The 15607-nt window shown below is 42.9% G+C and overlaps 1 protein-coding gene across 4 annotated transcripts in view; it reads left to right on the forward strand.

The window, feature by feature from the left end:
* Positions 1-2943: 2943 nt before the first annotated feature.
* The window catches only part of LOC133415338 (TANK-binding kinase 1-binding protein 1-like), a 35198-nt gene continuing 22534 nt past the window's right edge, over positions 2944-15607 (forward strand). For 2 of the 4 annotated variants that reach the window (XM_061701313.1, XM_061701317.1), the window contains exons 1-2: positions 2944-3027; positions 5155-5751. The gene's annotated coding sequence lies outside the window, so the exon portion shown is untranslated. The remainder of the gene's footprint in view (positions 3028-5154; positions 5752-15607) is intronic. The other 2 variants (XM_061701314.1, XM_061701316.1) reach the window with 2 other exon arrangements.

The raw sequence follows: 15607 nt of genomic DNA on the forward strand, positions 1-15607 counted from the left end.
GCCCACCTTCCATTTTTTTTAATGGCCCAGTTTACCAAAGATTGATCTGGTTTTGTTTCTGAATGTGCCGCTGGTCTCAGTACAGGTGCAAATCTGTTTTAGTGAGATACAGGGCCCTGGGCCACCCCAAAATCCAGAAAAATCCTACAACTAGTTGCCTTATCACCTATAACAGAAGTACAGTGTATATCCACTGATGTACAGTGGATATAAAAAGTCTATACACCCCTCTTCGAAGGCCAGATTTTTGTGATATAAAAAGTGAGACTAACATGAATCCTTTCAAAACTTTTTTCACCATTAAGGTGACGTATAAACTGAACAACTCTATTGGGGGGAGCGGGCAGTTACTGTATAAGAGGGTGTGCACATATGTGCTGACACATTTTATCAGATGTTTCTTTTTACTTCCCAAATATTTTTTATTATTATTATTGAGTTATAGAAGTTGTAGGTAACATGGTGGGGAAAGTTTTGAAATAATTTCTCTTGGTTACATTTTTTTAATCACAAAAATTTGGCATTTAAACAGGGGTGCTTAGACTTTATTACATTTTTTTTAAATTATACTTCAACTCGTGTTTATTGAACATATAACAAAAACAAAACAATCGACACAAAATAAATCTGACAAATGGGGGGGGGGGGGGGGAACAAGGCAAATTTAAAAACTAGGAAATAATAATCAAAGGAATGTACAATTTATATGTTCAAAAGGAGTAGGAGAAAGTAAGAAAATTAACAGGTCCTCCCTGTAATTCTGCAAACATAAATGACTAGTGACTAATAAAATAGTAATGATTGAGGCCAGTCCGTGTAAAGTAGTAATGACATAATAAAGTACTAAATTAATATATGCAGTTCATACTAAGTATCCACCCATCCATTTTCTTCCGCTTATCGGAGGTCGGGTCGCAGGGGTAGTAGCTTTAGCAGGATCGCGCAGACTTCCCTCTCCCCAACCACTTCACCTAGCTCTTCCGGGGGGATCCCGAGGCATTTCCAGGCCAGCCGGGAGAAATAGTCTCTACAGCGTGTCCTGGGTCATCGCCAGGGTGTCCTCCCGGTGGGAATGCACGGAACATCTCACCAAGAGGCGTCCGGGAGGCATCCTAATCAGATGCCCGAGTCACCTCATCTGGCTCCTCTCAATGTGGAGGAGCAGCAGCTCTAGTCTGAGCCCTTCCCAAGTGACAGAGCTTCTCACCCTATCTCTAAAGGAGAGCCCGGACATCCTGTGGAGGAAACACAGCTTGTGAACATAAGTGAGGGTATATACGTACATTGACAGGTAAATTGAGAGCTTCGCCTTTGAGCTTAGCTCCTTCTTCAACGGACCGATACAAAGTCCGCATCACTGCAGACGCTACATCGATCCGCCTGTCGATCTCCCGTTCCATTCTTCCCTCACTCGTGAACAAGACCCCAAGATACTTACATATTACAGATTTGAAGGTGTTGATTCTCATCCCAGCCGCTTCACACTCTGCTGCGAACCGCTCCAGTGAGAGTTGGAGATCACAGCTTGATGAAGCCAATAGAACCACATCATCTGCAAAAGGCAGAGATGCAATATTGAGACCACCTAACCAGACCCCCTCTATGCCTCGGCTGCGCCTACAAATTCTGTCCATAAAAGTAATGAAGACAATCGGTAACAAAGCATAACATGAATCTCCTCAATGCACTTCAACTTGATTCATTGGCACCAGGATCCCATAAGATGGCAGCAAAGCTCTACATGAAGGTCCTCAACACTCGTCAACAGTTACTTGGCACCAAAATGCCACAAGATGGTGTCAAAGCAATACTATTAACCAGGACTTTGGCATTAGGACAAAAACAGCAAACAGGTGGGGCTTTTTTCAGTGAGAACGAAAGAGAGGTCCCCCACAAAAAAATGTATATGAATATGTGAATTTGCAAGAAACAAATCACAGATATGCGGGGAAAATGTATTATACTGAGGCACAGACACTGTAAATCCTCAACGTGACTTGGCGAGCCTACTGTTAAATGACTGCACAGGGTGGCATTGCTGGGGACGGCAATGAAACCACCACCCCAAAATAATATTTGCTGCTTGAAATAGTTTTCTACCACGTAAAGGCATGACATGATACACCTTGGTGTTTATATGGGAAACTTGCGCCCACCTGCCATATGAAGTTACAGACCTCCCTACCTGCCTTCAGTTATTATTTTACAAACGACACACATTTATTCACATGCCAATATTATTTTATGAGTAGCCTACTGAAAATGTTTAAGTAATAAAATATTTGTGATAATGACTTGCCATCTGTATTGTAATTTCACACATGCAACATAACTATACAAAGTATAAGACATAGGTCAATCCATTTTCTGAACCGCTTCTCTTCACTAGGGTCGCGGGCTTGCTGGAGCCTATCCCAGCTATCATCGGGCAGGAAGCGGGGTACACCCTGAACTGGTTGCCAGCCAATCGCAGGGCACATACAAACAAACAACCATCCGCACTCACATTCACACCTACGGGCAATTTAATGCATGTTTTTGGGATGTGGGAGGAAACCCTCGGAGTGCCCGGAGAAAACCCACGCAGCCACGGGGAGAACATGCAAACTCCACACAGGCGGGGCCGGGGATTGAACCCCGGTCCTCAGAACTGTGAGCCTGACGCTCTAACCAGTCGGCCGCCCTGGTATAACAAATCACTACGTTACCTTTCTGATGTTTGAATTTGAAAAATGGAGGGGAAAAGATAATTGACAAAAGCATTTCAAAGGAAAAACTGAAAGACTGTCTTAAAGTTGCACTAGTCTAGCGTCAATATTTACATAGGATATACCTTTTTTATAAACAGAATGGTATAAACTGGACAATTCTGTTGAAAAGACTCCTAGTGCCCCTCCCCATCTCGCCGAGAGAGGGTAGGGGGCGGTTCACTCACATCAGCATCCACTGCTGATGTCACACACAAGTCATGTCGACCCTTTCTCAGCACAATCAGTACCACCACCTCCACTGCTTTTGTCACGATACGTAAGTAAACAGGCTCTATTACCTGTGCGTCTTTGATCAAAATTTCCTTTAAGTGTCTGTGTCCACCGTCATAATTTATTGGATGTTTCAATCATAAGCCCGTTTGTGGTGTAGCGGGCCGGGTTGACGTAATATTGTTGCGCAGAACATCCATGGCGTGAAATCCATCTCTCTCGGAGGCGAGACAAGTAGCATCGCTGGAGTGAAAATGCGAAGAAAAAGAAAAAAGACATTTGGGTTTATTTGAAATAATCGGCGGATGCGATGCTATTTGGCCATAAATATTTGAGCAACCTCCATAACATTGTCAACAAATGTGTATGATTGTGTTCGTTATTCATTTGACTCAATTCAGGGCGCGATGCGTTCACGTGTCGTCGGGGATTTGCGAGATCACACCAGAGATCCGGTTGTGTTTTGCAAGCACTGCAACAAACTGACCTCTATTGATGCACAAGCGCGCATGCTTCAAATAGTTTGGTGGTTGTTGTTGCCTCTTAGAACACAGGTGTGGTGTTGCAATTTATTTAAAAATGAGGTATAATTACCCAAACACGAATTAATGTTAATGTAACTATAAAATTTAATTTGGAATTTCTATTTCAAAAAGTCAAGTGATTCTTCAAGTCTAGTGAGGAAAAACAAGAAAAAAGATTGGAGCTGAAAAGTAATTTCTCAAATTCTAATTCTGCTACATGCAGATTGGCTGGCGACCGGTTCTTGGTGTACCGCTCCTCTCACCTAAAGATAGCTGGGATAGGCTCAAGCACGCCTGCGACCCTAGTGAGGATAAGCAGTATAGAAAATGGATGGGTGGATGGATGTTACATGCACGTCTTGAGTTTAAACACCATCACAGTTAATTCTCTGAATTTTTGGTAGAAATGGAAAGTATCAAGCCTATCCTCTTTAATAAAGAAAACCCTCTGCAGATAATTCATATAGAAGTACAGTCAGTCTGTTTAGAAAAGTTAAACTCCACGCAGTTTGGACAGAAATGAACCAGACATGGGTTATTATTCCACTTGTGCAAGCAGTTAAACCATGCATTTCAAGTGTGTGTCAAAAGGTACAAAACAAATATAAGAATGCACTTAAATAGACTAACCAAAGCTGTCAGAATAGTTACAAGGAATGTTGTATGTACAGCTGTATCATTATGGAGAGACACAGTAGTATTGATTTTTATTTGTAATAGTTAAGAGGTAAAAGGTCCTATCATCATCAATTCTTCAATATACGTAACACATACAGAGGATTGAAATTACGGTACTCAAGGGGTCGCGGTGCTACAAAAGACAGTAAAAGCTAACTAAAACTATGGTATATACAGTATAAAAAGTATTAATTGAATGTGCAAATAAAGGTCATGTGACGTGTGCAACAGTCAAGGTCAGAGAACCAAGGCAAATAAGACATTTATATATTAGATGACAAAACCCTATTGCTGCAAAAGTGGCTAGTGCGACCCCGAGTCTGGTGTGTGTGCAGCTATATGGTTTTTTTTTTTGGGGGGGGGGGCAGAGTTCAGGTGGGCAGAGGACAGAAGAGGTAGAGGGGGCAGAACGGGCAGAGAGTTCAGAGTCCTGACAGCCTGATAAATAAAACAGTCGGCTAGTCTCAGACTCCGCAGTCTCCTGCCTCATGGGAGCAGACTGAAGAGGCTGTGTGATGGATGGGTAGCATCCCCCGCTATGCAGAGGCCTTTGAGGGTGAGGCGGGTGCTGTAAATGTCCTGCAGGGAGGGAAGAGAGGTTCCGATGATCTTCTCAGCTGCCCTCACTATGCGATGGAGAGTCTTGAGGCAGGATGCGGTGCAGGCTCCATACCGCAAAGTGATGCAGTTGGTTAAGATGGTGTTTCTGGTCCCTCTGTAGAACGAACACATGATGGGGGTTGGGGCTCTGGCTCTTCCCAACTTGCGCAGGAAGTAGAGATGCTGGTGAGCTTTCTTGGCCAGTGGTGATGAGGTGTTGCTGGTCCAAGAGAGGTCCTCAGTGATGTGCTCTCCCAGGAACTTGGTGCTGCCCACCCTCTCCACCACAGCACCGTTGAGGTTCAGGGGAGCATGCTGGGTGCGCTTTCCTGAAGTCCACAACAAACTCTTTGTTTTTTTTCCACATTCAGGGAGAGACTGTTGTCCATGCACCACGCGGCCAGGTGGCTCACCTCACTCCTGTAGTCTGTCTCGTCCCCGTTGCTGATGAGACCCACCACAGTTGCTGAGCCAGTACATTGAGTAAGGGTGGGGCCAGGCCCCTTCACCCACAAGGTGGAGGGGGGGAAGCCAGCGAGCCCATCCAGCAGGGAATCCAACCAGGGGGGTGCCACAGACCCCCACAGGATCCAGGGAGGTCCTGAGCCCAAACAAAGCGCCCTGACCGCACGGGCAACAGACCCTCCACCACCCACCCCCCAGCGGGCCCCACCGCCACCATCAACCCCACCACCTCGGAGAGCCGTCAACAGGGACCAACGCAGGAGCCAGCCGCCACCCACAAACGGTCATAGCCGCCAAAAGCGAGCCCATGTTAAGTGGCCGTCGTGAGCAAGGACGCTAATAGAGGGGAGAGGAAGGCGGGGCGAAACCCCATCTCTCCACGGTCCCCCATCTCTCCACGGTCGAGATTGAACCCCGGTCCTCAGAACTGTGAGGTAGACGCTCTAACCAGTCACTCACCGTGCCGCCACATTTTAAATCATCACAAATATTTTCCAGTAGAGGTACGTGATTTAAATTATTTAAGTTTTGCTGAGATATTATTGCCTTGATATTTGATATTCCTTGTTGGAAAAGGAAAGATTGAAATTTGGTCCGCAGGATTCCAGGAGCTAGTCGTTATAGGTAGTATGTTGATTTTGATCAATTGATATCATATTCTGATAATTGTGAAAATAATCTCAATGAGGTTAAAAATGTTTGAAGTGATGGCTATGGTTCTTGTAAATAAAAGATATCTGCGAAAAGATTGATTTTGTGTTCTGACACAGGAGTACAGATACCTTTAATATTAGTGTTCTGCCGTATTGCTATTGCCAGTGGTTCGATATAGTGCCAATAGCAGGGGCGAGAGTGGGCATCCTGGTCTAGTTCCTTTTTGTAAAGTGAAACTGTGACGTGACCCACTTTGCGGTGACGGTTGCTTTGGGTGAGTTGTATAACGATCTAGTGAATATATGAATCACCGAAACCAAATTTGTGAAGTACAGCAAAAAGAAAAGACCAGTTAACTTTGTCAAAAGTGGAAAGACAATTGATTTTAGATTATTATGCTGAGACATACTTATTGGGTTTATCAGTCGCCTGACGTTGGTGGCGCTCCGTCTTTTAATAAAACCTGTTTGGTCACAATGTATTATCGACGGCGGAATTTTTTTTAGTCTGTTGGCTTAAGTCTTAGAAATTATTTTGATGTCCATATTAATTAGTGACAGCAGTCGGTAATTAGCTGGATAAGTGGGGTCTTTCTCTGGTTTCATTAGTAGTTTTATTGTGGCTTTATTCATATGGCTTCTAATTAGACCTCTATCACCATTCTGAAAAATAGGGTTTCTAGTCTAGACCATAAATGTCAATAGAACTCTGTGGAAAACTCATCATTGCCTGAAGCTCTACCTGTTGGCATTTATTGAAATAGGTTTTGTCGTTTTTATTCGACTCTTGTGGGATGAATATAAGCTACTGTAGTAGTAATATATCATTCATATCCTGTGGTGATTGAGTACGTTTGCCATTTTAATCTTGTATAGTTGTAATTAGTGTTTTTTCTATGTTACGTTGAAGTTGGTTTACGAGAAATTTTCCCGATTTTTTGTTGTGCTCGAAATTAGTGTGTTTTAGCTGTTGGAGTAGGAACTCTGTTCTTTTTGATAATATGCAATCAAGTTGTTTAGCATTATAAAGTTGGTTCCTAAGTAGATCTGTCGGATTCTTTTCATATTATTCGTAGTCTAATGGGAACTTTCTTACTGCATAGCTGGTTGTATGAAGTTGTGATAGGAATTATTCTGTATTGAGGTACTGAACTTGTTGTATCGGAGTTCAGTATAGCCAAAACATGGAAACTGAAGACAAAGGAATAAAGACAAAGGAATATATCGGCTGAAATAAGTATTTAATGTGTCACCTTTTTTCTCACTAAATGTACTTCCAAAGGTACTATTGACCTGAAAATTTCACGAGATGTTGGTAACAACCCAAGTAATCCTTACATACAAAGCAAGTTGAACAAATAAGATCAGAAATTAAGTTGTATGTCATAATGTTAAATGACATGTAAAAAGTATTGACGCCAACTGGTATTTATTCCATACTTTGCACAAAAGCCTTTGTTTGCAATGACAGCTTCAAGACGCCTCCAGTATGGAGAAACTTGTTGCATGCATTGCTCTTGTGTAATTTTGGACCTTTCCTCCACACAAGCAGAAATCTTGAAGGTTCCGTGGGCTTCTTTTATGGACCAGTTCTTTACATAGATTTTCGATTGGATTCAAGTCAGGTGATTGGCTGGGCCATTTTAGCAGCTTTTTTTTTTTTTTAATGTAAACCAATTCAGAGTTTCTTTGGCAATATGTTTTTGATCATTATCCTGGTGAAATGTCCACCCTAGTTTCATTTTCATCATCCTCATAGATAGCAGCAGATTTTTGTCAATGTCTCTGTACATTTGACCATTCATCTTTCCTTCAATTATGTGAAGTTTACCAGTACCATTTGCTGAAAAGCAGCCACACACCATCATGCTCTTCACTATTGGTATGGTGTTTTCAGAGTGATGTGCAGTGCCATTTCTCCTCCAAACGTGGTGTGCATTATGGCATCAAAAGAGTTAAATTTTGCGCTCATCCAACCAGACTATAATCTCCAAGTATTTAACTAGCTTGTCCAACTGTTGTTCAGCAAACATTAAATGAGCTTTGACATGCTTTTTGTCCAGCAATGGGGTCTTGCGTGGTGAACGTGCATACAGGCCGTGGTGGTACATTACTCACCATTTTCCTTGTGACAACAGTACCTGCTAATTCCAGGTCTTTTTGAAGCTCTCCACAGGTGGCCCATGGCTCTTGGAAAACTCTTCTGATTATTCTTTGCACTCCTCTGTCAGGAATCTTGCGAGGAGTACCTGATCGAAGCAAATTTGCCCTTCCAATACTTTTGGAGGGAACTGTGTGTGTGTGTACACGCACACAGGTACCAGAATAGGGCACCAAACACATAAGTTACCTGAAAAAGAGGTTAAAATGTGAGGAAAGAGGGCGACACTGACGCAGTTGCCTGTCGTTCACTAATCCTCCTTGTTATATTTATTTACAATTTCACAATTTACACAAATACCTAACTGAATACTTTGTTCCATTGCCTTAATTTACCCAATATAAACAGTACTGCATTATCATTGTCCATCTCGACATTTAAATTCACACTCTTTTGGTAATAGTTAGACATTTCTTTGTCATCTCAGTCTTCACTACATTCAAAACAAACATTGTAACCTCTGTGTCATTTTCATTGACTTCCCCAAATACAATTTTGGATGAATATTGAAATATGCATTAAAAGTGCATTTCTGTATAAATGTCAAAAGACATCTATGGGACTCACAAATAGTCATATTATTGAAAGAATGGACATTATGTAGAGTGGCACACTTGGTAAAATTTCCGCTTAACTTCTATAACTATTTAAGAACACTGCTTAAGAGCATAACATAAATGAAGCCAGTCAGTCAGATAACTAGAATCTAGCTACAAATTGGACAAATAATACCTAGACACGCTACACTCAACACAACACTCTCTTCTCTACACTTATTTTATACCATTAGAACACCAAAGTAAAATACAAAGTAGGTACACAATAGTGGTTTTTAAGTCTTTACCCACCTGAAAAACGGGTTAAAATGTGAGGAAAGACGGAGACACTGACACAGTTACCTGTCGTTAACCAATCCTCCTTGGCTATGAAGAAATGACCTCGCGCATGCGTAATAGACTACAGCGTCAGGTAACTGGCATAACTGATTGTGTTATATTTCCACCGACTGACCAAAATTAGTATTGTGTGTGTTATACAATAAAACCAGAATATGAGACACCAATTGGATTTTAAAAGGGAAAATAAATTAGAAACACTCAAAACCTTGCCAAAAATAAATAAAACATTTCACTAATGTGATCTCACTGAGTGAGCATCACATGATCCCTAACAAATAAAAAATGGCTCCTGACATTTTCAAACTTCTATAAATACAAATGAACTCTTAAACCCTTTCGATTTCATTTTAAATCTCTTAAAACGCAAGCAGGGTTGGTGGAATGTGTTTAGTGGATGCCTGGTACGTATATTGAGTGTAGCGTATATTGTTTGGATAAAAACGTAATTAATTTAGGAGAAAAGAATAAGCCGGAAGCGACACCTTCGTCACGTCCGGTTTAGCGTGATTTTAAGTTTCAGCGTTAAAAATCTAATTATTTTTCATCAGGTAAAGGGGCACCAAATCTCTTTTAAGATGTGTAAAACGTCAGGACAAAGTGACGAAAAACCTCTATGTCTCGTAATCTGAAGGTTGCCACAGGAATTAGATAAGAGTTCTCGATAACCAGGTCTTTTGTCGCACCCAAACGCACACAAATGATACAGGTAGTGACTTTTTATAGAAAATGTAAGATCTAACGGGTGAATCTACAATCTCCAGCCACACAATGGCAAAGGAGACTGACTTGTGAAGGTGAAATGACCATGTAGTGACAATGCATATAGCTGGGTGTTCCTGATCTTGTTAATTTAAACCCAAATATGCACTAATCTGTATTTTAGTAGACTGCAAATTGGATTTACGTGCATGGAACACAATTTAGGCAGGCTAGTCTATCTCCTGAATATTTGGCCAGTCCGGTCCACACGGGGAACAGGTGGATTTGGATGAAAAAGGAGGAAGGAAAAAGAAAAAAAAAAAAAAAAAAAAAAAAGACTGCTGGAGTCGGAGTGTCGTTGTTCGCAAGAATCTCGGCGCAGGCGTGCGCTGCCCACTTCCTTCCCAATGGAGCTTGCCCAGGCACCCAAAAGGGTAGCTCGGAGTGCGATCGCAGGGTGCCCTGCGGCGGGGAACGCTCAGATGTGTCCTCGCCACCTCATGGTGAGAGGTGGGGCTTCCTGGCTGAGCCAGCCTTCGGCAAGTTGGTCGTACGAGCGCGCTCAACAAAGGGGGGCTCCGGCCTTTATGCCCAGCTGAAAATTGGGTGCTTCCCCCCGCTCCGCGGCCAAAGGGAAGATAGACCGCCTCTTAATGTTAGTTTTCCATCCTAGGATTATTTTGTAGTTTACAACCGGTGGGATAAAATAATTGCTGGATTTAAGATAACGACACCATTTTACAGCTTTGCATTGTCACGCGCAAATCCTCTTTACTCCCTGTAATGAATGTTTCAATTGTATGTAGTTGTCGGGAACACTAATATTTCCAATGGGACATTTGTTTTGTGTGGGGTGAAACATCTCATCCGGTTTAGTTGACAAACAGATTTGACATCAGAGATTCAAATTTGCAGAAATACAATCACTAGTGACGCTGTTGTGATGGTAACACTGGCAGCGTTCATGCAAAGTTTCCAAAATATCATATAACATTCAAATCCAGTAAGATGGTGATTAGTTCCTCCGGAGTTTCAGAAGCTTTCACCTGCCTGAGGGTGTCGCTAGTGCTCCATCTATTGTCCCAGACTGATGGAACAAATTGCCTTTTGAACTTTATCTTGACATGCAGGATGAGTGGATTTTCAAGCTTTTTGATTGGTATCTTGAGCCCTGCACACCCAGGGGGTTTCCTGATAACCGGGAGGGCAGGTTTCTGAGGTAACTGCTAATTAACTTAACGTCTGGGGTGAGGAGTCAGGATTCCTCATCTTCACTTTGATGAGGTCTTTCGGACTGGCTGGTAATTCATTTAGCGTCCGTGTGAGATGAACCAGGCATCCTTGTGGTTGCCTGTCACGGCGGGGGACCGGAGACAGTGATGCAAGCTCAGTTGAGGGTTATGGTGCCATCTGATGAGAGCATGTCCATTTCATATCCCCCCTTCGTCGGCTTGATCCGGCTCGATGGTGGATCTAGGCGACGTCTCTTTGGAAGATGGCACAGGTTGGCAGGAACACACACACACACAACTGCAGTTACCGAAGTCCAACATTAGTGCATATCACCCCACTTATGGCTATAACAGTTGTCCATGACAACGTCTTACTTAAGATGTGCCTATATGTGCATATAGGTTTCGGTGTCAGGATCGATGTGTGTATGTTGGGATGGCAGTGAAAACAGTAATTTGGGGCAGGGGAGAAACTAACACTAACTAAGTGTACAGTTCTCAGTAAAAATCAAACAAAAGGAGAAACTCAACACAGCTCTACAGAAGAAGGAGGGTAAGAAGGAAGCGGAAGCTCGCTTCAATTTAGCACACGGGGGAATAACAGTCAGATGTAGAACCTGACTCATCAATCGAGGAGAGGTGCCAAGTATGGGTTTAAATCTTGAGGACAGAACGGAATCCTAGTCTAGATTCAAATGGTGGTGGAAGGGTCCGCGAACCCGTTTGAATGAAGGAGGACGTCTGTACGTCTCGGGTCAGGTTCGGGTTCAGCCGTTCTTTTACTACAGAAGGCCTTGTCCTAAGCAGTTCCGCAGCTTCTGGGTCTTTTGGTAGGGTAGGTGGGCTATGCCGAGAATCATGCAATGACCGAAGATGGTTAGGGCCACTAAGTTAAGGTATTTAGCAGCGCAGGAATGCATAAGTAAATAAACTTTGTTTTTAGCAAATAAACAACATAGAATTTTATGACTGCAACACGTTCCAAAAAAGCTGGGACAGGGTCATGTTTACCACTGTGTTCCATCACCTTTTCTATTAACAACATTCAATAAACGTTTGGGAACTGAGGACACTAATAGCTGAAGCTTTGTAGGTATAATTCTTTCCCATTCTTGCTTGATGTACAGCTTGAGATGTTCAACAGTCCGGGGTCTCCATTGTCGTATTTTATGCTTCATAATGCGCCACATATTTTCAATGGGAGACAGGTCTGGACTGCAAGCAGGCCAGTCTAGTACCTGCACTCTTTTACTACAAAGCTACGGTGTTGTAACACGTGCATAATGTGGTTTGCCATTGTCTTGCTGAAAAAAGCAGGGGCGTCCATGAAAAAGACGTTGCTTGGATGGCAGCATGTTTCTCCAAAACCTGTATGTACTTTTCAGCATTAATGGTGCCTTCACAGACGTGTAAGTTTCCCATGCCATTGGCATTAACACAGCCCCATACCATCACAGATGTTGGCTTTTGAACTTTGCGTCCATAACAGTCGGGATGGTTCTTTTCCTCTTTGGCCCAGAGGACACGACGTCCACAATTTCCAAAAACAATTTGAAATGTGGACTTGTCGGACCACAGAACACTTTTCCACTTTGCATCAGTCCATCTTAGATGAAGTTCGGCCCAGAGAAGCCGGCGGTATTTCTAGGTGTTGTTGATAAATGGCTTTTGCTTTGTATAGTAGTTTCAAGTTTCACTTACGGATGTAGCGCCGAACTGTATTTACTGACATTGGTTTTCTGAAGTGTTCCTGAGCCCATGTGGTGATATCCTTTACACATTGATCTCTGTTTTTGATGCAGTGCCACCTGAGGTCACGGGCATTTATTGTTGGTTTTCGGCATTTAATGTTGGTTTTCGGCCTTGCCGTTTACATGCAGTGATTTCTCCAGATTCTCTGAACCTTTGAATGATATTATGGACCGTAGATGATGAAATCCCTAAATTCCTTGTCCTTAAACTGTTTGACTATTTTCTCCCGCACTTGTTCACAAAGAGTTGAACTTTGCCCCATCTTTGCTTGTGAATAACTGAGCAATTCAGGGAATCTCCTTTTATACCCAATCATGGCACACACCTGCTCCCAATAAGCCTGTTCACCTGTGGGATGTTCCAAACAGGTGTTTGATGAGCATTCCTCAACTTTCTCAGTCTTTTTTGCCACCTGTCCCAGGATTTTAAAACGTGTTGCAGCTATAAAATGCTAAGTTAATGATTATTTGCTAAAACGTTTATAGGTTTCAACATTAAATATCTTGTCTTTGCAGTGTGTTCAATTAAATATAGGTTGAACATGATTTGCAAATCATTGTATTCTGTTTTCATTTATGTTTAATGTCCCAACTTCATTGGAATTGGGGATGTATTTCAGTCAATGTCCTTAACATCTGCAGGATGGTTCCTGTTAAGCCGTTGAGCCCTGGTCATGATGTAATTTAGACTGGTAACCAAATATGGGAATGAAGTAATTGAAAATACGTTCTGCCGTAGATTTTCCACTCTTATTCTTTGTGGCATACGCTTAAGCAAATCTAGTGAAATGGTCGATCACCACCAGAATGTATTCGTACCCACCATAACTAGTCTCCAGATGCAGGTAGTCAATACATACAAGCTCTAAGGGAAAGAGGTGATGATGCCCATTGGAGGTCCAAATGTGTGACAGGCTTCTTTGACTTGACGCATGGACATTTTCAAGTGACATATTCTTCAATCTCTTTGGACATAAATGGCCAGTAGAACCTCTCTCTTGCAAGGTGGAGTCCTCTGTCCCTACATGACTCATCACATTATGAAGACGTTTCAGAGCGAGTGTATTTTACAGGGAGGACTAGCAGCCTGCGGCGGTTAGTCTTTTTGTAAATGAGGTCATCGTCAGTGAATCTGTTCCACTCATGAAGTAGCTTCAGAGTTGCTCCAATTACAATTCTTCGCACGTCATCGATCGACATTGTGTTGTACCCTTTCAGCTCTATAATCTTACTTATGGCTTCATCCTCTCTCTGGGCCCTTACTAACTCATTGTTAGATATATCGTAGAAGTTATCATTTATTTGCTTAGCTTGCATGAGTATTATGGACAATTTTTAGAAAGAAAGATGTCTCTCCTTCAAGAAGATGACTCAGCAGGAATCATCAGAGAGAAGGACGTGGCCGGGACGTGGCAGGTGTTGGTGCCATGTTTTCACCTTGAAACCCTCCCCTTAGTGTGTTGTGTCTTGTAAACTTAGAAACCTCCCTATTTTCAAATAAATGCAGGAGCGACGGGGGAGATTGTTTAGAGCGTGTTGAGAGGCTGTAACCTGAACAATCTCCCATGCGCCCTCCTCATGAGAAAAAGAGACCAGCGTCTTCATTCCTTTTGTGTCTATTCATTATAATGTTGGGTAAGATAAATCCAACACTCGTCATGACTGATGGTTTGCAGGTGGGGTTGAGACTGTTAGTCAGAGTCAGGGAAAGCGATGATCAGTTACAACCAATGTCACATCTTCCCTTTCTGCTGCCTGACTTCCATCCCATGTTGCACGCACTCCCTCAATGGAAGGCTCCTCGGTACAGGTCCTTTTATATCATTCCACATCCAGGGGGAGGCGCGATAGAGTGTCTGTGTCTATATTTGACTCTCCAGGCCTGTATTTGACATCAAACCTAAAATCAGCGAGTTCCCCAACCCACCGGTGACCAACAGCATTGAGCTTGTCTTTACTTATCGTGTAGGTCAACAGGTTGTTGTCAGTGTAAACCATGAAGTGGGAACACATAGTACAGATAGTCACAGAAATTTGCACACACAGGCCACTTCAATAAGAGAAACTCTAATTTTCCACTATGCAGATGGTAATTACGGTCGGCTGGCGACAGTGTGCTTGATTCGTCTCCAATGACTCAGTTTTCCATTTTGACCCTGATACAGTACAGATCCTAGGCCCTGGTCTGAAGAGTCAGTATGCAGGGTGAAGGGCTGGTTAAAATCAGGCTACGGCAAGAGACGGGAGTTTGTGACAAGAGAACCATGCGAATGGTCTCAACATTTTCAAATGTTTTTGCATAACAGGGCACGTAGTCAAGGTATGGGATGTAGCACTCATCCGTGAGGGGTCCTAGCATCTCCTCCATATGCCGTTGGAATGCTACAGGAGCATATATAAAATCTACGCCAGGCAGCACGGCGAAAGACCGGTAACCACAGCTGCCTCACAGTTTTGAGGACACTGGTTCAAAACTGGCCTCGCCTGTGAGAGCAGCTTGCATGTTCTCCCCGTGCCTGTGTGGGTTTTCTCGAGTACTCTGGTTTCCTTCCACATCCCAAAAATGCATGGTAGGTTGACTCTAAATTGCCCGGAGGTATGAATGTGAGTGCGAATGGTTGTTTATACGTGCCCTGCGATTGGGTGCCGACCAGCTCAGGGTATACCCCGCCTCTCGGCCAGTATCAGCTAGGAAAGGGTCCAGCACGCTCGCGACCCTATTGAGGTTAAGTGGTACAGAAAATGGATTAATTTCTACGTCACTAGCAACTATCCTACCTTTCCGCTCCGAAGCCAGTATTGTCACCATAACGTGCTCTCACAAGTGGGTCTTTTACACTGAGACAACCAATCAGAGGAAAGGGACTTAGGGTCTATGTCAAATATGGACAAAGCGGGTCCAAAACAGGGTCAAACAGAAGTAACTGTATGATAGAAGATGTAGCTCGTATGACAAAACCAAAG

Source organism: Phycodurus eques, chromosome 16, assembly GCF_024500275.1.
Source record: "Phycodurus eques isolate BA_2022a chromosome 16, UOR_Pequ_1.1, whole genome shotgun sequence".
In the NCBI taxonomy this organism is placed as follows: Eukaryota; Metazoa; Chordata; class Actinopteri; order Syngnathiformes; family Syngnathidae; genus Phycodurus; species Phycodurus eques.